General features: G+C 42.1%; 1 long non-coding RNA gene across 1 annotated transcript in view; it reads right to left on the bottom strand.

Annotated features, from left to right (window-relative positions):
• The window catches only part of LOC142827003 (uncharacterized), a 192681-nt gene that overhangs the window by 84794 nt on the left and 85362 nt on the right, over positions 1-22525 (bottom strand). Inside the window, exon 3 of the long non-coding RNA XR_012901330.1 lies at positions 13110-13246. This is a non-coding gene — a long non-coding RNA (uncharacterized LOC142827003). The remainder of the gene's footprint in view (positions 1-13109; positions 13247-22525) is intronic.

Here is a 22525-nt window from a genome sequence, read left to right as displayed (position 1 = left end):
ACTAAATCAAGAATTGCCTCTCCTGTTGTGGGTTCCTGTACCAGCTGCTCCAAGAAGCAGTCATTTAAGCCATTGAGAAATTTTATTTCTGCATCTCTTCCTGAGGTGACATGTACCCAGTCAATATGGAGATCATTGAAATCCCCCATTATTATGGAGTTTTTTATTTTGATAGCCTCTCTAATCTCCCTTAGCATTTCAATGTCACTGTCACCGTCCTCGTCAGGTGGTCAATAATATATCCCTAATGCTATATTCTTATTATTGGAGCATGGAATTACTATCCATAGCAATTCTATTTCACTTGTTGATTCATTTAAGATTTTTATTTCATTTGATTCTACATTATCTTTCACATATAGCATCACTCTGCCACCCACATGGCCTGTTTTATCCTCCCGATATATTTTATATCCCGGTATGATTGTGTCCCACAGATTTTCCTTATTCTACCAGGTTTCTGTGATGCCTACTATGTCAATCTCCTTCTTTAATACAAAGTACTCTAGTTCACCCATCTTATTAGTCAAACTTCTAGCATTTGTGTAGAAGCACTTTAAAAATTTCCCACTGTTTATTTGTCTGCCCTTTCCTGATGTATTACATTCCTTTGTATGCAGTTGTTTGTCTGCTCTGCCCCCTTGTTTGTCCTGTCCCCTCCTCTCTTTCTGACTACAGCCTAGAGAATCTCTATCAATGGATTCTCCTCTAAGAGAAGTCTCTGTCCGATTTACATGCTTCTCCGCACCAATCGGCTTTCCCCCATCTCCTAGTTTAAAAACTGCTTTACGGCCTTTTTAATGTTGAGTGCCAGCAGTCTGGTTCCACCCTGGTTTAGGTGGAGCCCATCCTTCCTGTATAGGCTCCTCCTCTCCCAAAAATGTCCCCAGTTCCTAATAAATCTAAACCCCTGCTCCCTACACCATCATCTCATCCACGCATTGAGACTCTGAAGCTCTGCCTGCCTACCTGGCCCTGCGCGTGGAACTGGAAGCATTTCCGAGAATGCCACCATAGAGGTCCTGGATTTCAGTCTCTTTCCTAGCAACCTAAATTTGGCATCCAGGACGTCTCTCCTACCCTTTCCTATGTCATTGGTACCTACATGTACCACGACCACCAGCTCCTTCCCAGCGCTACACATAAGCCTTTTATCATATCCCCCCCTTATTTATATCTTATTGTCTCTATATAAATCTATGATATGCCCAAATCTTGAATATTGTGTACAGATGTGGTTGCCTCATCTGAAAAAAGACATATTGGCATTGGAAAAGGTTCAGAAAAGGACAACAAAAATGATTAGGGGTTTGGAACAGGTGCCGTATGAAGAGAGATTAAAAATACTAGAACTTTTCAGCTTAGAAAGGAGGAGACTAAGTGGGGATATGATGAAAGTCTATAAAATCATGAAGATCTGGAGGTACAGAGAAAGTGACTAAGGAAAAGTCATTTACTTGTTCCCATCAGAACTAGGGGGGTCACAAAAATGAAATTAATAGGTAGCAGGTTTAAAACAAACAAAAAGTTTTTCTTCATGCAGCACACAGTCAACCTGTGGAATTCCTTGCCAGAGGATGTTGTGAAGACCAGGACTTTAACAGAGTTCAAAAACGAACTTGATAAATTCATGGAGGTTAGGTCCATCAATCCTTATTAGCTAGAATGGGCAGGAATGGTGTCCCTAGCCTCTGTTTGTCAGGGGCTAGAAATGGATGACAGGAGAGGGATCACTTGATCATTACCTGTTCTGTTCACTTTCTCGGGGGCATTTGGTATTGGCTACTGCCAGAAGACAGGATCCTGGGCTAGATGGACCTTTGGTCTGAGCCAGCATGGCCGTTCTTATGTTCTGATATTCGTATCCCACTTGTCATCAAGAAGGATTGAATCCGACATATGTGTACAAGCCTCTACAGCATGTGATAAAATACCACGTGGCTTTTAGCTAAGGCGGTAGCAGACTCATCAAACTTTAGACTGTCCAGGTGTCATTAGAGTGGGACACAGCACCACACCTAGGAGGCATGGGTTAAATCATCAACATTCAATGCCACTGCTGTCGTACAATAGACAGATGAAATATATACAAGGATTTTAGTACACACCGAACAGCCTTTGACACATACATTCATTTGCCATGATGTAGAGTTTTTCCTCTAACTGAACCTTAAATTATAATCACTTGAAAAAAGCATACTTCAGAATACAGTTGCTTCATACATTAACCCAAGGAAATTCCAGAGTCAAACAGTGCTCCAAGGAGCAGAGCACAATTAGCCTCTCTAAAAACAATTTTGCCAGTGTTCAATAACAATAAGTTCCTGTTCTGTTAATAAATATCAATGGCATCATATATATCAAGAAGTTCCCCTAAAGTTTCCTGTTAGCTGGCTGTATAGTATAGTGTAAAGAGAAGAGGTGTTTCTACATTTTCTAGTAGCACAGAAACCATCCTTCGGAAATTAGTGATTTTCTTTTTGCAATTTTTTAGAGGACACAGAAATTTTGAAATCAGTCCCTTTTTAATCTGCATGAAGACTCCCTTGTTGGGATATAAAGAGAAATGCATCTGCAAACAATGAATCTCCCATTAAAGAAGAAATCTGAATAGTTGTCAGGCATGGATATCCTTTTAACCAAAACTCCAGGGGACATGAGAAACTTAATTCATTACCAGACCTGGTCTAAATTACAAATTTAAGTTGGCAGAAGCCACCTTATGTCAACCTAATAGTGTATGTGTCTATGCTATCAGGTCCTTTCCACTGCCCTAAGTCACTTATAATGTTGACTTCGATACTCTGCAAAGCTGTAGCACTTAATTCAATTTCAATGGGTCAATAGAAAGGCAGTGTAGATACAGCGTTGTTTAGGTCAACTGACTTGGCCTCCAGAAGGCATCCCACAATGCTCTGCTCTGATGATAGTTTTCAGCTCCATTGCACAACAGCACGGGAAACATACCATCCCCTGTTAAATCCTCAGAGACTTTTGAATTCCCATTTCCTGTTTGATCACTGTGGAGAGCTCCCCAGTACAGCTGATCATGGTGACCCACTGCTCCAAGTATGCTCCAGACTGGAGTACACAGGAGATGATGAAGCTTATTGGTCTGTGGGGAGAAGAGCCTGTTCAGGCACAGCTCCAAGCCAGCCAGTGAAATGTAGACATTCAAGGAAATATTGTGAGGGACATGTGGGGAGAAGGGTTACACCTGGAACACTCAGCAGTATCACATGAAAAGCAAAGAACTTCAGTGGGTATACTGGAAGACAAGAGAGGCAAACAGTCGTTCTGGTTCCACACCACAGACATGCTGCTCTACAATGAGCTTCATGGGATTCTTGGCAGCAACCCCACCAGTGCCCCGAAACACAGCATGGACACCTCCCAAGAGCCATTTTCGCGATCGGGGCTTTTTTGCGGAAAACAATAGTATGCTGTCTACACTGGCCCTTTTGCGCAAAAGTTTTTCGGAAAAAGACTTTTGCCCGAACGGGAGCAGCATAGTATTTCTGGAAAAGCACTGATGATTTTACATGAGATCGTCAGTGCTTTTCTGGAAATTCAAGCGGCCAGTGTAGACAGCTGGCAAGTTTTTCCGCAAAATCAGCTGATTTTGTGGAAAAACTTGCCAGTCTAGACACAGCCCATGTGGCTATTTAAGCCTTGTTTCAGGGTGTCAAATTTGCATATGAATTCCAGGTCAGCAGTTACAGTGCAAGGATCAACCCAGAACAGGTACTGCAGCATTTCAAAAGCACTATGCCAGCCTAATCAAACTCCATTACCATTTGTAGCATTCCCCTAAACTTCTTCGTACTGCTTTTGTAATACTGCAATACAAATAAATCCCTGGTGATTGAAGGGAGTTGTTTTGCAGTCCTTTTTCAGTTTCTTTATAGCCTGGGACTCTAGAGGAGGAGGAGAAGACGACTCTCCTTTCAGGTGAACAAAAGTTACAGAATAAAATACCATACCATTTTAGGTATTCATCAAATAGGCCCAACAGTCCAGTTGTTTGTCTGACCTCTGTGGACAAAAGGCATTTCAGCATATACCCTCCGCAACTTAACAAAGACATTTCCCTCCCCTTTCCTTTCCCTCACCATGTTAAACAGAAATACTGGCTTTGCAAAGCAAAAGTAATGAAATTGTTGGTGGGCAGTATTATGCCAAATTTTAAACATTTTGTGGTGGTTTTTTGGGTGTGTTTTTTGGAGTGGATGGATATCTTTTCTCTCTTGCCAACAATAATGAACTTGATAATCACAATTAATGATATTAAACATACGTGGCTGTATAAGGTAACTCACACCCAGAATTTGCAAAAATAGCAACAGGAAAGCTTACTATTTATTTGATAAAGCCCTTTTGTGGAATCACTGTAGAGTTGCAAAGAACCATGAAATTCCTGCTTGCCTGGTATACTGAAACAATAAGGAGGGTGCCTTGCAACCGATAGTATGATGTGGTAAGTTACTTGATCTAACTATGAATTGATCCACTCAGCTGCCCATTAAGGCCAGAATTACATGACAAAGGAAAACATATTTAAAGCCTTTTTTTCTTTCCTAAATAGGATCTTTGAGTATGCCTGCACAGCAAAGTTATTTTGAAATAACAGCCCTTATTTTGAAATAACTTTACTAGCATCTACACAGCCAAACTGCTATTTTGAAATTAATTCAAAACAGAGGAGCACTTATTTCAAATTTGGTAAACCTCATTCCATGAGGAATAATGCCAAATTCGAAATAGCTATTTCAAAATAACTGCTGTGTAGACACTTATTTCGAAATAGGGGGCCTCCAGCCTCCCCAGGGTGCCACTCCAGCCTCAACCAAGAACACTCCTCTCCCTCCCCCCTTAAAGGGGTAGACTCTGGCCATAGTGCCTGTGCCAGCTCCATGCCTGCCTGCCCAGAGCCAGCAGTCACTGCCCCTGACCCAATGGCCCCAAAACATAAGCCAGCAAGCCACTGGCAGCCAGCCCTCCACCACTCCCCAGGAGCAGTCTGCCAGCTCCCAGGAGCCTGCCAGGGCCCGGAGAAGGAGGGCGCCTTCCTGGTCCAGGGTAGAGATCATGGACCTCATTCAGGTTTGGGGGGGGGATGCCCCCAACGTCCATGATCTCCGCACTAGACAGAGGAACGTGGCCATCTTTGGCAGGATAGCTGCCAGCCTAGCCACCAAAGGCCACATGTGAACCCAGGAGCAGGTTTGCATGACAATCAAGTTGGTCTGGTGAGACCCCCAACCCTGAGCTTCCCCTCCCCCTTCTTCCCTTGATTTTCCCTCCCCTCTCTCTTCCTTTCCCCAGTCTCACCAGAGTTTCATCTCTCCCCCCCCCCCATTTTGTTAAATAAAGACAGTTTGTGTTTATGAAAAAACGTGTATTTGATTTTACGTCAGGAAGGGGGCTGGGGTGTAAGTGGAAGGACATGAGGGAGGAATGAGGCACAAGCCCCCAGTGGGGCAGACCAGGGAGGCTCTTAGTACTCCTTAGGGTGGAAGCTCTCCCGCAGGGCCTCCTGGATACTGACAGCCCCCCGATGGACCTCCCAGATGGAAGCCTGCAGCAAGTGTAGCCGGGCTCACAGCAACGTGTCCAAGAGAAGCACCAGAGTGCCCAGGGGCAGCTCTGGCTCCATGTTGCAGAGTGCTGTGGTGTCCTGAGTGAGGGCAACCAGAGCACACAGAGACAAAATGCTTTGCTGTCCCTCATCAAGATACACAAGCAAGCAGGGAAACCTGAGAACTGATTGTCTGGGGGGGGTCCCTTTAAGCACAGACCTCAGATAGCCTCAGGCAGCAGCCCTATGCAGTAAGTCCTGACCTGGTGCCCTGATGAAACTGGTTCCAGCCAGCCGTAAATGCGATTCAGAGTCCACTCAATGTGGATGCGCTATTTAGAAATAGCAAAAAGCTATTTCGAAATGCATTTTGTGTGTAGATGCATTATTTCGAAATAACTATTTCGAAATGAGATATTTCGAAATAACACTGTAGTGTAGACATACCCTTAGAGATTTGGTGATTTGATATGGCAGCTTCAATAACTCATCTTATATAATAGCATGACAATTTGGATACATCTACACTATAGAGGAAGATCAAAGCTGCTGCTGTTGATCTTCCGGGGTTCAAACTAGCCATCTAGTTAAGACTGCTAATTTGAAGTGAGAGGAGCATTCCAGTCAATGCCAGTAACCCTGCTTTTATGAGGAGTAAGAGAAGTCAAAGGAAGAACATTCTTCCTTTGACTTCCTGCAGTCTAGACAGAGCCAAAAGCCAAGTAAAGCTACTTTGACTTCAGCAACACAATGAACATAGCTTGTGACAAAGCTTCTATGAAAACTCAGTGGGTTCTGCACTTCTTGGTGGATTTGCTTGCCTCGGAGGCTCACAGCAGCCAACAGTTTTAGGTGCCATACCTAGGGCTTTAGTTTGCTATGCTCTTTTCATCTTTGGCCAGTGTATGGTAAAACGGAGAATAAACTCCACAGTCCTTTTCCCCCAGTGGTTGAAAATCCCCGACATCTGCTGTAAGACAATTCCAAAGCCCCTGGGCTACTTCCCCCACATCTTCCCCAGCACCTTCCTTCTCTCCGGTTCATCCTCCTACTGTTCAGTTGTTGTCTCCTTTCCTCCTATTCTCAGCAATACTTTCCTCCAACCATTCAGCTACATGCATGCACCCTAACTGCAGGCAAACCTTCTTTTCTAGCCAGTCTGAATTGGTTTTCTTAATTACCCCCCAGGTGTCCTAAGTAGCCGAGGCTGGCCTGACTCTACAGGCCTGGTCTATTAGCCCCAGGTGTTCCACTGCCCCTGAGTGCCTCTGCTGGTTCTAAACCAGCCCCTCCCTGTTACTCTGGGAACAGAGATCTCCTCAGCCTGAAGCTTATGTATCTCCCCTCTGCTACTTTTTATAGCCTTTTATATCCTGTTCTGACCCTGTCACAAACTGAAATTTGCATATCTTAATTCAACTTTGTCCTGTAGAGTAGACATACCCTTTGATGCCAGCTGCTTGACATTCCTAGTCTGAATTGGAGAATAACATACCTACTACTGATTGTTACCCTTCTATACATAGCACCTTTAGGGCTTTCACCCTGAGTCAAAAAGGTAAAGCCTTGGTTTTATTGAAGATGATGGCTAAATTCCCACTGACTTCAGTAGCACCAAGATTTTACCAACTTTTTTTTATTGAGATCTGGTGATCCATAAACCAGATAATGTTTCTAGCCTGATCTTAACAGAATTTAAAGAAAAGTAACGTATTTCAATGTATTTCAAACCCACCCCGTTTAGTCACTCAAACAACATCAGAAATGGAAACCTTATCTTGTCCTTTCCTACCCAGCTTGGCTATTCGTGGATTCTTAGTTCAGACACCTTTCTTTGCTAGGTGCTAATTCTTTCTACCCACAGAGACATTCCAATGGCTTTTATATGAATGACACTGTCAATTATTAATATCTAGAGCTGTGCAGATAACTGATTTATATTTGGAAGCAGCTCTGAAAAATAGAAAAAGAAATGCATTTGAGTTGAACTAAACCTGAACGTTTAGCAAATCAAATGTCATTTTGGATTTTCATTTTGGATCAAACAAAACATTTTGGCTATGTCTAGACTGGCCAGTTTTTCCGGAAAATCAGCTGCTTTTCCGGAAAAACTTGCAAGCTGTTTACACTGGCCGCTTGAATTTCCGCAAAAGCACTGACTTCCTACTGTAAGAAATCAGTGCTTTTTGTGGAAATACTATGCTGCTTCTGTTTGGGCAAAAGTTCCTTTTGCGCAAAACTTTTGTGCAAAAGGGCCAGTGTAGACAGATTTGTTTTCCGCAAAAAAGCCCCAATCGTGAAAATGGCGATCAGGGCTTTTTTGCGGAAAAGCGCATCTAGATTGGCCACGGACGCTTTTCCACAAAAAGTGCTTTTGCGGAAAACTGTCCATGCCAATCTAGATGCTCTGTTTCGAAAATGCTTTTAACTGAAAACTTTTCCGTTAAAAGCATTTGTGGAAAATCATGCCAGTCTAATCATAGCCTTTGGGTTTGCTATTTTTAAACAAAGTAAAGGGAACAAAGGCTGAATCAGATAACTGAAGTGGAAATGGAGCACCCCACCACCCATTCTCCATAGTCCAGTAAACCCAGATCTCCATCTACCCAAGAGAGGTCCCTAACAAGCAGGCAATTAGCTGTTCTAGAGGTAGGTTTTTTGCAATCTCTCCAGTTGAAGCTGTTCCACTATGTATAAATAAATATTCATTTGAAAAGGGACTAGAACCCAGATCTCCTCTCCCTCTCCTCTAACCTCAGTTAAGTGCCCTGTCGCTGAAAGTTATTACCCACTCACCACTTCTCCTATGATAAGTGACAGCTCTTCTTCTAAAGTTTCGAGTGAATCCAGCTTGAAAAGCACCAAACGTATTGCTATTTTTTCCCCTTTTAAGTAACACATTTTGATCAACTAGAATCTTCCTTTTTCAGAAAAAAAATTTAGTTCAAAAAATTGTAGTCAGCCATAGTGTGAGTCAGCTTCTCACTGCATTTTCATATGTGTCCAGCAAATATTCATGTGCTTAGTATATTGAAGGAGCCTGATTTTTAAAAGTGTCAGGTCTTTGCCTGACACACTACATTCTGCTCTAACATAGAAACTTTAGCAAGCACTAGCAGCAGTGGAGTTAAACTATATAAAATAAATCCTTAAAAATATAGCACGTAGTTCTTCCTCCCACATCTGACACTGTGAATATGAAATAGATACATTTGATAATACCATACACGTAAAGTAAGTGGCTTTTAATTAGAACAATGCATTTTAGGGTTTTTTCTTTATTTTCCAATAGAACTCTTTTCAATTGCACTTTTCAAGATTGCTCTGAGTCTGAGATTTTTTTTTTTTATAAACAGAAATGGGATAAATATTTGCAATGTCATAAAAAGGACACATTCTTGCAATGATCCTCAGTTCTATAAAGAATGCTAATGACTGAGCTGGTGCATAAAGGTTCTGTTAGCATGCTTACCATGGGAATGATAATTACCTCAAGATATCAGTAAATCTAGGAGCTAAAAAAGGGGGTCAGGGAGGGGAAAGTGCAGGCAGATAGGCCTTCTGCCAAAAATGTTAGACAGAGAAAAAATATTCTATATTGTGCCAGGTAATAATGGAGGAGAATGTTTATTTCTCTCCCGAGAAACCTGTTCTATTTTCAGCATGAATCCAGCAAGGAAACTTCTATACACTTAGGATATTCTCCATTTTACAGAACTGTAAATTACACAAGCATACAAAATCACTCATACTGAGCAACTGAATCCAATCATTAGTAACTGCTGTCAACCAGTAACTACAATAAGTGCTTGCTACATTGTTCACACAGCAGAAGGTGGCAGCATGCTGCACTTACAAGAGACCCCAGTGAATACAAGAGAAGCCATTATGAACATGTAGGCTTGTTCCGTAGTTTTATTTTTAAAGACGATCCCTACCACACGGTGCTAAAGCTAGAGCAGAAACAAAAGGGGCAGAAAACAACATAAGGCCTATTTTGCAGCTAAGAGGATCCAAAATAGAAGTGCCGTGGTAATTACACTTATATGGAAAACCATGACAATTAAATCAGTTCAGTGAACACAACTTAATTATTAAAATTTTCTGCATAGTCACTAAATTGGCAACAAATGCAAAACCTTTCTTTGGGTCTTGAATGGACAGGAAAAGATAAAATGTGGAAGAATAGATCTGTTTTAAATGTCTGTGGTTGTTGGAGACACATGATGTATTATGTACATACTTGAAATCTCAAGAAATTATTTTAGTTCCTTCAAAATGGAGTACACTTTCAACTGTTACCTACCAGGAAAAGGATGTGACTTATGTGTACATCATTTGCTGGTAACAACAGTGCTGTGCAGGAAATAGTAATTGGTGAACTCTTGTTACTCAGTTCTAGAGAAAGTTCTGATTCTCACATCAAGTTCTGTCTAAAACTTTCAGAACCAAGGTTTCAGACTTTCACGAAAGCACATCTCAGGCTGGGCCAGACCAGTCAATCTAGCACTCTGCTTAATACTCAGTTGATGTCTGTCAGGGTACATCTAAACTACATTCCTTTTTCAATAAAGAGATGTAAATTAGACGTATCAAAATTGTAAATGAGGCTGGGATTTGAATTTCCTGTGCTTAATCTACACAATGGCGGCCATCGCTTTTTTTTTTAAAAGCCGCTTTTCAAAAAAACCCACACTCAAGATGGGGATCGTTAGACAAATGCCCCATTTCAAAAGATCCAGTAACCCTCAAAAAATGAGGTTTACAGGATCTTCCGAAATGGGGCATTTCTGTTGAACAATCCCTGTCTTGACCACAGTTTTTTTTCCAAAAAGCAGCTTTTCGGAAAAAAGCCACGACCGCTATTATGTAAATGAAGCATGGGACATTCAAATCCCGACTTCATTTACAATTTTGATACATCTAATTTACATCCCTTTATCGAAAAAGGGATGTAGTTTAGATGTATCCTCAGAGGCGTAGCAAGGGTGTTATGTGCCCAGAGGTAAAGGTAATATTTGCCCTCCTTCCCCCCACCACCATGCAGAGGGGCCCTGAACCTGGTGCACGGCTGAGCCCGACCCTGAGAAGAGAGCAGGGAGCTTGTACCATGTCTTCCTCCAGCCCCTCCAGTTTGCCGGAACCCTGCATGCGCTTACTTGCCCATGGAGATGGAAGAGGGATGGGCTGGAGGCGGAGAGGCTGGGAGGAGGCTCCAGCCGGCGGCAATGGGCAGAGGAGGAGCAGGCGAGCTGAGGGATGACAGGGGGAATGGAGGGGGACTAAACTGGCACCCCCAAGTATGGCTCCCGGGGGCAACTGTCCCCCACTCTCCCACTGCCACCTTCTCGCTATGCCACTGCTGACTGTCTAGCCCACTTCCACCCTTGTCTTTTTTGCAACAGCTGGTCTATTGTTCCAGTAATTAACAACTCTCACTGTTAAAGTTTGCCCCTTATTTAAGCTTCAGCTTCTTCCCATTGACTCATTATGTTATGTTTGCTAAATTAAGGAGCTGTAGCCAATGATTTTAGTGTATTATTCATTCATTGCATGTTGTTACACATTTAACATATCAGCACATACATAATCATGTTTGCTTAACAGAGTTAAATTGTAGCATTATAAAAATATAAGACTGATTAGTATTTAGTAGGAATAATTAATTATGCATTAGTTATCTAAGTAAGGATGGCTGAAATGCAAGACTGATAAGCCGAGGCCTGTAAAGTTTTATTTTAGCTATTTTAGGCCTTGAAGGTAAGTGACCAAAGAATAACCTGATGCCATACGATTATCGGAGAAGAGATAAAAGGGATAGTATTGCAAAAAAATAGTTGGAAGATTAGTTTTAAAACACAAAAAATGCTTTAGATGCGTATCTGTCTCTAACTTGACAAGGGTAAAAGTAACTTAAATTTCGTACAGTTCCTATCATATCACAATCCACTTCTGACTCCAGGTGAGGCCATAGGGCATCAGGTGTGTGTGTCAGGGGTGGGGGGGTTGTGATATGACAGTACTTGTAAGAAATTTTTAAGTGTGGAATGAGGTGCAGTGGGCTCAGGGTAGGAGGCTGAGGAGTGTCACGATGGAGGGGATAAGGGCAGGGAGAGAGCATGCGGGGTTGCAAGAGTCAGGGCATGGGGGTGAGGGTCTCTCGGGGTGTGGAATCAGGGTTGTGGAGTGAGGAAGGCCTCAGGACAGAGGGTTGGGAAGTGTGGGAGGTGCAGAAGTCAGGGCTGGGGTGTGGGGCTCAGGACAGGGGGTTCGTGTGGGGGAGAAAGGGAAGGATGTTGAAGCCCACCCCTCCCTGAGATTCATACGAGGATACTGCTTGCTCTTTCCCTTTCTGTCACTGTCAGGGACTGAGAGAAAAGCGCACGGCTCATCTGGCCCTCACCAGCCAGAAGGAGAGGAATGCAGCAAAGTGCATTTTCCCCTCACTCCCTGACAGTGACGGGGAAGGAGAATAGCAAGAAGTGTGTCCACACTCCCTTCCTAAATGGTACCCTGTGGGGAGGCTTGGGGCTGGGACAGCCCCAACCTTTTCACTTGCCTGGCTTCTGTTTAGCATAGCAGCATGCAGGAAGCCCCAGAAGCCTGGCTAGAAGCACCTCTCACCCGCTCCTGCAGATGAGTGTCCTGGCCAGCCAACCGGCTCCTTTTGCCAGTGTGCTGTGCTGGGGTGCACCGTCTTACTTTCACCTCTGAACATGAATCTTAGCCACAGGGCACAGGTTGTATATCAATGCTAATAAGAATAAAAGGAATTATACACAACCTATGAAAATTGAGGTACCTCTAATTTTTAGAGGACACCAGACCAATAAGGAAAAAGAAGGCCAATACTTTTTGGCTGTGTCTAGACTGACAAGTTTTTCCGCAAAATCATCTGATTTTGCGGAAAAACTTGCCAGCTGTCTACACTGGCCGCTTGAATTTCCGCAAGAACACTGACGATCTCATGTAAGATCGTAGGTGTTCTTGCGGAAATACTGTGCAGCTCCCATTCAGGCAAAAGCCCTCTTGCACAAATCATTTGCGCAAGAGGACTAGTGTAAACAGCACAGTACTGTTTTCCGCAAAAAAGCCCCGATCGCGAAAATGGCGATCGGGGCTTTTTTGCGGAAAAGCGCGTCTAGATTGGCCACGGACGCTTTTCCACAAAAAGTGCTTTTGCGGAAAAGCATCTTGCCAATCTAGACGTTCTTTTCCGAAAATGCTTTTAATGGAAAAGTTTTCCATTAAAAGCATTTTCGGAAAATCATGCCAGTGTAGACGTAGCCTTCATGTATATGCACAGAACACAGGTATAGACAGAATCACATTATAAAAAAGGGTGCCCAGAATGGAAAAATTGAGCTTCCTAATGGAAAACCACAGCAAGAACCGTCCCTCTACTGATGATCGCTCCATGAGAGACCCATTAAAGCCTAACTATCTAGGAGGATATGAAAGCTTGTCTCCAAATTATGGTATTTCAGTGAAGCATACAATAAATGGATGTGATATATTTGTTTCCACTGACCTTATGGATCTGAATCTCAGCCAGGAATAGGAGTTTCTCTTCATACTGATGAAAATGAAGATCAGAGGGCACATCTTTGATAAAAGGGGGATACCAAATAAATCAAGGTGTCCACCAGAAGAAGACAAGCAAAGAATCTAGAAAAAAAAACAAAGCACCTCAATATTTTTACTTATTGGGAACTTAACTGATCACTGATTGTGTATATGCATATTTTATGACCTTAGTTGAATATTCTGTTGAATAGTTGTGGAGCCATAATAACATTATTTTTCAAAGAATCTCTGCTACTCAGATATAAAATATCTAATCTAAAATGCATATCAAGAAGGGTTTTCATAAAAGCAAATAATAATAGCAAGGCATTATGAAGTGCCCATGATGGCAGTATTTGAGCATCATTTCCCAGCATCAAGTCAACATAATACATGGAGGGAGGGAGTGGGGGGGGGGGGGCAGAGAGAGAGAGAGAGAGATTTCTGTTGAAAGAGGGAGCATGTGCTCCACTTCGTCTGTGACCCTGACTTTGAAAGTGAGCAAGCTTCCAGCCAGAAAACTGCTTACGCAGAGGAAGTCAAGAACACTCATAAGAATATGAAGCAAAGCTATATTAATGCTTACATCACAACAGCCTCCGTAAAAGGTAAAGCTCTCACACTCTGTGGTAGCTGAAACTTTTTTGTGCCGCTCCCAACCCCATACCAGATAGCCAAGATTTCAGGTAAGGAAAGCACTGGTAACCATGATAAATATTTTCATCTAAGGGTAAGTCTACAACGCAGAGCTTTTTCAGAAAAACATCCGTTTTTCTGAAAAAACTTCACTTACATCAATATGGACGCTATCTTTCGAAAAAGCAGATTTTTTTTGATGCTCTTTTGCTGTGTAGATGCTCACTTTTGGAAGACTTTTTTTGGAAGATCTCTTCCAGAAAATCTTCTTCCGAAAGAAGCCTGCAGTCAGACGCAGCCTGAGGGAATAGGATTTGGTTTGTTTTCGGTCACTGTTACTACAATAGACTTCCGATAATCCAGAACCTAGATGGTGCCGGATTATCAGATATGCTGGACTATCAGGAGGTACTATAAAATGGTTATATATATACACTGTATACATTATATACTGTATATAAAGTGTTCTTAACCCTTTTTATTGTACATACTGTATACAGTATACTGTAATGTTTTAGTTTTTTTAAGCCTTTTTTACCCTTTTTGCTCAGTTCAGCTGCTGCCGCTGTTACCTTGTGACTCATTTTTTGCCGAAGCTCACTCACTAGGCTCTTGCCATTTTGATGCCGGACTATCAGGAGTGCTGGACTATTGGATGCTGGACTATTGGAGTTTTACTGTGTTTCAAATTCCAGAAGCAGAAATGAGTCCAGCAAATCCTCAAGATTGTGAAGTGGCAATTACAAGGCAGACATTCTCAGGTGATGGTGCAGTCACAGCTTCTGCCAGTGTCTCAGTGCTATGTTGTGTAGTGTAGGAGAAAGATAAACCATTCTTCAATATTCTGCACAACCACAACACAGTGTTTCAAAACTATTCACACCACAATTAGTTCAACTTTTGTAGATCACTTCACCAGTCACAAGCCACCAAAATACCACAGCGATCTGTAAAGTTGTAAACAAGGGCATTTGAAGACAAATCCACAGATAGCTCAGGGCAAGAGATAATAAAGTCCCCTTGGGTCACTGTGAACTGAACAAAGTTTTTCCTCACATCCTCTGAAACCCAGTTAGCTCCATCAGACTTGATGGAAGGATGACCAAAACAGGTCCTTTGTCTTAACAGAAGAGGTAAAATCTTTGCTTCAACAAGAGCAAGTAATGAAAATGGTGTAATTTTCATCAGTCGTTATCTCCAGTCCCAGCTTCTAACATAGGTTCAGAGAATGTCCAGCTGTATGACTGGATCCAGAAACCACTGAAGACAGTGCATTGATTGTTCTTGTAGCCAGCCGCACACTACACACACACACACACACACACACATATATATACCCCATTGGTCTAGCTGGCTGGACACACACTCCTGCTTCCCTCTTCCCGGCTCTCTCAGCTATAATTTATGTTAGGGTTTTGTTATGTCGAGGCCAATAATGCAAGACATTTGCTTAGAAACCATATTGCTTAATGTATGCTTATGAATATGTATGTAATCTGTGGAATGAGTGGGAAAGTGTGAATGAGAAACACCCAGTCATTAGGCTGTCCAGGATCTATAACATTTTTAAGGTAAGAAAGGACCCTGCAAAGTGTATAAATCAATTGACGAGTAACCAGGAAAAATATCTCCTCTCAGAAGAGATGTAACAGCATGTGAAACATGGGATTGAACCAGAGGCAGTAGCCCTCCCATGGATCCGAAGGGACTTTGTGTGTTGTCATGACTTCGCGGTCGATCTCCAGGAAGATGACACCAAGCGCCAGCTGCCCGTGAAATCAGAAATAATCTATGCCGTGCCTGTAGCCTGCCTCCAAACTGTACACATGAATGTAATGTGATGTGATGTGATGTGATGTGATGTGTGTGTGTGTGTGTGTGTGTGAGAGAGAGAGAGAGAGAGAGTATTGCTGTACCCTTAAGAATCCATACTAATACATTAGCTCCAGTGATGCTTGAGTTCACCCTTTGGGTTATTCCTTGGCTGAGCCCAAGGACAGGTAACAGTCTTAATGGTCATGAGATCGTGAGGTAAATAAAGCAGAGTTGTCTTTATTTCCATGGGCACTGAAGTCACCTTCCCAAGCATCTGCCATCTCTTTCATATCTCTTTCATCTCTTTCTACAGTTCTACTGCCATATTTCAATTACTATTACTAATGAAAAATACAAGGACTAGGATTACAATCAATAAACCATGATGTTGTGCAGAGGATAACAGTTAGTGTACTAAATTCAATCCTTTTCTTCCCAGGTGGACAACGCTGAGGAACCCAAGATATAAGGGAAAGACACAGCCTGTTTTACATCTCAAGGGATTTAAGAAGTGGACTTGAGACTAAGAACTCTAAGGTGTTACAGGACCATTCTTTTTTTTAAGTTTTTTTAAGTTACAGACTAGTACAGCTACCCCTTTGAGGCTACACCTACACTGCAGCGCTATTTCGGGATATCGGAGGTATCCGAAAATAGTTATTCTGCATCTTTTGAGCATGCCCATTATTTAAAAATAATCGCTATTCCAATGTCCCTGTAAATCTTATTCCATGAAGAGTAAGGGCCGTTCCAGAATAGTGATTTATTTCAAAATAAGTGCTGTGTGGACAACACCAAATTTTGAAATAAGCTATTTTGAAATTGACTCAAAATAAGCTATGCAATTTGCACAGCTCAAATTACGTAGTTTATTTTGAGCTCCAGGAGCAGTGTAGATGCACCTTGAGACGTATGCCAAAGAGAAGCAATGCAGTAAGTAAGGGGATGAAAGAGAAAGGGAAAATACAGTTTATAAATTGTAAATATAATTCCACATCTATAATTAGAAAAAAAAATGTGACTTCATATTTGTACTAGTGGCCTTTTCTTAAAACGCCTTACTATTTTGCAAAGGTACAGTCATCTTAAATTAAAAAACCCTCTGTTTCTAGTTTTCCCCTTCAGGTTGCCCTCTGTTTTGTATTCTTGCAACTTTTCTTCTTGAAAAAATTTTCTTTTACCATTTTTTCCCCAGGTACTGGAGTCTGGGTTGAATGTATCTGAGGTCATACAACTGAATGCCCAGATTATTATAAAATAGTTGTGATGCTTTGTGTGCCATATCTGATTTTTGATATCTTCAAAACTGTCATAAACATTTTAAATTAAACTCTCTTTTTTTCTTTCAGTGCCTCCTAAATAAGGATCAGGGGCCTTAAAAGTAGATTTGGAAAAAAAATCATATTATTCCAAACCAGACTTTATCTTAGTGTCCTAAGTAATGCCCCTTCATAGGCACCACCATTGATTAATACTGAATAGCTAATGCCATACATTTTAGGAGGTAACCTACTGGAGCACAGAGAAGAAGAGAAACTCATCACTATTTCAGCTTATATAGTTTAGCAATCCCTTTGTTCCATCATCAATAAGGTCCCAAAACAGGCCATCTGTGCTCATATTTATGTTAATCACTTCCCATTTAATCTGTGAAGTCGATTTATCCTCAGACATCTGCACTGTAGTTTTCACCTGCTATTACACTGAGTCCTTTCAGAGAAAGTGCTTCCAGAATATATATATATTGAAAGAGAAGGGCTAAAGGTTGACTTTTAGGTGGGAAGACTTTGGACGGAGACTCAAAGATAGGGCAATTGTCCACAGGCACACAAGTGGTTTACATATCTTGGGGGAAAGTTCTCCTCCTACATTCACATAGCAGATCTCTGGTTTGCTATTCACAGATCTCTCATTTGAGAACAAAATCTCAGTTGATGCCCACTGTGTAAGACTGAGTGTTGAGTTTTACCCTTTCCTTGCTACTTCGAAGCTTTTACATAAAAAAGAAAATGGTTTCCTTCTCAAAACTATGCATATTTAAACACAATTTTAAAGCAGTTCCATGACCATGTTGGGTTACCCCCAAGGTTTGTGCTACAGTAAACCCATTAAATAGGAGTGAGACCATGGTGAATGTGCAGCCTTGTATGAAAAGAAGTATAAAATGACAAGTTCTTAAAATGGAAAGAATATTGTGTTGATTAACACCAACCTCTTTTAGATTTCAAATTGTTGCTCCCTACATACAATATATTCATTTCAGTACGAAAAGTTGTGAGTGCTAAATCTGTGTGATAAATACAGTACTGAGTAGACCTAATTATTACAGACTTCACTAATTACCATAAGAAGCTACACTCCAATAATGTTCTGGGTTGACAACAACACTTCCAGCCTCAGGCTTCTCCTCATTAAGCCTCAATTAGTATGATAAATGGGGAGGGTGATTCGGTTACAGCCCATATTGGCAGTGCTTGTTTATCACAAAAGGAAAAGGGGGGAAAAAGAGGTTAGGGAAAAATATTTAATACCTAATAAATAATAACTGTTAATAACAACATCCCAGTCCACTGCAAGCAAAGCAGAAGGAGAACTCTGTCCAGATGTTCCTTAACTGCTGCAGTTGAGTCAGCATGGCCTCTACCCCACAATGACCCCCTGCATTAATAGGAAATATTTCAGCTTGCCATCTAAAATCCTACTTGTCCTTGAAAAAAGTGCTATATAGTAGGCCTGGACCACAGGTATTCATCTGATGCTTGTCCTGAGTAAAGCAATTACAATGCTAAAAGCCTGCAAGTGCATCTATAACAATTCTGTAATTCTCAAGTAGCTTTCAGAGCAGCATCTACTGACCCATAAAGTGCCAGGCAGTGCTTGTGGCTTGGGACTCTTTAAAATACATTGAATTAGAAGAGACACGCGATTAGGCAGAGGTCAAAAAAACAGATTCAAAAACGTAGCATTATATATTATTTCATTGCAATCTCTCTCTGCCTACCTAACATTTTCAACTTCCTCATCCTGTCTCTGATAAAAAAAAAACCCGAGAATGACTGGGCCTTTGAATTAGATAAACTGCGGAAGGGCAGGAGGGTCAATGTTCCTTTCTTAGGAGTGCCCAGAGCATTGCCAATTTATTAGATAAAAATCTCATTGAGAAAAGAGATTTTGCTTGTAACTTACCAATGGCAAGATAGTTCTTTTAGAGCCATATATACTTTTTTCTATACTGCTCCTACAGAAGGAAAGAAAAATCACTGTGGCAATCATGGCATATAGATGTGGGAGCTGCCTTTGCTTATATATGGTGAAATTCACCCAGGTACAAAGAGACAGCACAAGGCTCACCAAGTCCCACTGCTGACCTTCTGCACAGGGCCTTTATTACACATATCAGCTCTAACATTCTGTAATCTATTATTTTGTTTCATATTTGTGAGCTGTGACCCCAATTCAGGAAACCATACACGCACTTAGGTGCTTTCCTGCACAGGAATGCTTTTTAAAATTAGGAATTACATTCCTTTTAAACAATATTAATGTTATTAACTCATAACTTTCTCCCACACACACACACACTTTCACATGATCAGAACATTAAGATCTCTAACGATTTTAGGAACCCCCTTATTTTTAAGGAAAGAGAAATCTTTTCCAGTGTCCATGTGGACGATGACTACTTCCAGGAGGTTATCATCTCTTTTTATCCAAAGAAAAGGGTAATTTATTCTTGTCAGCTGTCTTTTACCAACATGTCATTTGTACAATCCCTTTAAAGCACATGTTGATAAATTGTATAGCCAATTGTTTGTCCACACTTTGTTCATTATGAAATATGTTCAAGGAATCAAATAACTAATGTCAGTCTGGTTTATTGCTCAAAGCAAATAATAATATAGGACAGGAAAAAAGGTTTGATATGATCCCAGTCATGATACACATTTCAGCTGGTATTATTTATATGGTGATTTTACAAGTTACACAATTCTTAACACATCACTAAAATCCAACCCATCATTTTGCCCCAGTTTCGTAAGGGAACTTAGGAAGTTTCCTTCTACCTTTGTGTTGGATACTAGCATTCCAAGCACTGGTCTGGGAAGGTAATTACCTAGCTTGTACTAAGACAGAATGAATATATCTTGATTTTGATGAGTGTCCTACTTATTTATGGCAAAATGCTTCTTCAGCAAATGCAAGGCATTATGGGATACTTATAATAAATGAACAGGATTGTGGAAAAGGCCAGTTTAAGCTATTTCACAGTTGCAATATTTGTGCTTAATGTTACTGGTGATTAATGCATATATATACAGTGCAATAATACATATTAATATTAACATTTTATTAATAGGATATATACGTATATAAACTTATGCTAGCCTTAGTCAATACTCACATTTATATACATGACAACTTGAGTCATGCCCATCTATCTTACTGAACAGATAAAAAACTATCATCCTTCAAATATATCTATTGTACTGTTTGTAAGATTACATCAAACATCATTTTGATTTTTAACGTGTCCAACCTTACAACTTAAAACTTCAAAAACATTCAGTGACCAATTTCTCGCCCCATCCATCTCCCCCATTCTCCATACCTGTCCAGGAAAAAACAGTAATAGTGCAAGATAGTTGCCAGACTGAAGGACTACATTGGGGGACATTTCTGTTATCAGCCCAGAACAGCCGTAAGGAAGCAGGAATAGAAAACTCAAAGATACATCTTTTCTCATAACCCCCATTGTAAAAAAGAGAGAATGTGTATATAACACATTTCCACACTAAGTTCACAAATATGAAAATATTTCATTTGTGTTTTAGAAGTTTCTCTCATCATAACTGATGTGTCTTTCAAGGATGCACAATCTTTTCTTCAATCATTTAAAGGAGACAGACTGACTCAGAGTATCACATATATTTGTTTTATTTAACAATGAATCATCTTGAGAAAGTGACCAGTGTGTCCCACATTCGGACTACTTTGCATTCTTGTAGAAGTAGTTAATGTGAGAAGTGCTTCCCTCCCTGTTTATGGCTACACTGCAGAGTTTTTCCGGGATACCAGAAATTTTTTCAGAAGAGCAGACACACTGTTTTGGCTTCCCTGTAAACCTTGTTTTACAAGGAAGAAGGAATGTTCTGAAAAGGGGGGAGGGGTTCCAACATTTGGCCCAAATGGGCAAAATGTCAGAAAAACGTCTTCCAAAAAAAGAAGCAGAAAAAGCTACCCAAATTGCAGTTCGCTATTTGTGTACCGTATTTTCCGGCGTATAGGGCGATTGGGTGTATAAGACGACCCCCTATCTTTTTAATTAAAAGATAGGGTTTCATCTTATACCCCAGCGCCCCTCCGCCTCCTTTGCTCCCGGTGTCCCTGGTCTGCTGAAGATGGTCCCCAGCAGACCAGAGGCACCGGGAGCAAAGCCGCCAGGAGCGCCTGGGCTGCCCCCCCCCCCCCCCGCCGGAGCCCCTCCGCGGCTTTGAAAGCCTCGGGGGAAGCCGGCGGGGGGGCATCCCAGGCGCGCATGGGCTGCCCCCCCGCCAGAGCCCCTCCGCGGCTTTGAAAGCCTCGGGGGAAGCCGGCGGGGGGGCATCCCAGGCGCGCATGGGCTGCCCCCCCGCCGGAGCCCCTCCGCGGCTTTGAAAGCCTCGGGGGAAGCCGGCGGGGGGGCATCCCAGGCGCGCATGGGCTGCCCCCCCGCCGGAGCCCCTCCGCGGCTTTGAAAGCCTCGGGGGAAGCCGGCGGCGGGGCATCCCAGGCGCGCATGGGCTGCCCCCCCGCCGGAGCCCCTCCGCGGCTTTGAAAGCCTCGGGGGAAGCCGGCGGCGGGGCATCCCAGGCGCGCATGGGCTGCCCCCCCGCCGGAGCCCCTCCGCGGCGGCGCGGAGGGGCTCCGGCGGGGGGGCAGCCCATGCGCGCCTGGGATGCCCCCCCGCCGGCTTCCCCCGAGGCTTTCAAAGCCGCGGAGGGGCTCCGGCGGGGGGGCAGCCCAGGCGCGCCTGAGATGCCCCGCCGCCGGCTTCCCCCGAGGCTTTCAAAGCCGCGGAGGGGCTCCAGCGGCGGGGCATCCGGCGTACAAGACGACCCCCGATTTTTGGGGGATGTTTTTTAACATCAGAGGTCGTCTTGTACGCCGGAATATACGGTAGCTTTTCTGGAAGAGCAGTGCAATGTAGACACAGCCCCTGTGATAATCTGCTGTCCTTTGTACTTTTGGTTACGGTTCTGATCTTATTGCTTCTTCATCTTGCATTTTATTATGTGAGCAACATCTCTGAGAACTATGTTACTTGATATTGTTTTTCAGCATTTTATAACACATTTAAACTATCCATAGGGCCTGATCCCACACATTGAAGTCACCCGGAGGCTTTCCATAGACTTGGAATTAGATCAGACCTATAACACATATTTTCTTCATAAGAAGAACATTAGTACTTAGGAAAGAATTACTCTAGTTCTATAAAAAGGTCCTTAAACTGTTCCATAACATACCACAGGATGAAGCTCCACACCAATACTAATAGTTCTGTTTCTGACATTGGATAATAGTACAAGCATTACATATAGTTTTAGTGGGATTGTTATGATTATGTCAGGGGTGTTTACTACTGTGGTTATCAATTGAAAACAAAAAGTAAGAGAGCCCATTCAAATTCTTGTAAGACTTCATAGACACCTGTTTTAATGCCAAAAATCAGCTCTCCCTGGACGGTATCTCTCGGCATCAATGATTCTTTTCTATTTTTGCTGAAATCTTAAGAAACTGTCAGCTTAATCTTCTTTCAAAAAGTTATCTCTACTCAGGCAAATATATATCATCCAAGCATAAGAGGTTTAGAAGCATGAGTTATATTCAGCAATATAAACAAACCATTAATTTATTGAATGCAGAATAAACAGCCCACCATCTGTGGTG

This window comes from Pelodiscus sinensis, chromosome 1 (genome assembly GCF_049634645.1).
Source record: "Pelodiscus sinensis isolate JC-2024 chromosome 1, ASM4963464v1, whole genome shotgun sequence".
NCBI lineage: Eukaryota > Metazoa > Chordata > Testudines > Trionychidae > Pelodiscus > Pelodiscus sinensis.
This window is presented reverse-complemented; position numbering and strand designations above follow the sequence as displayed.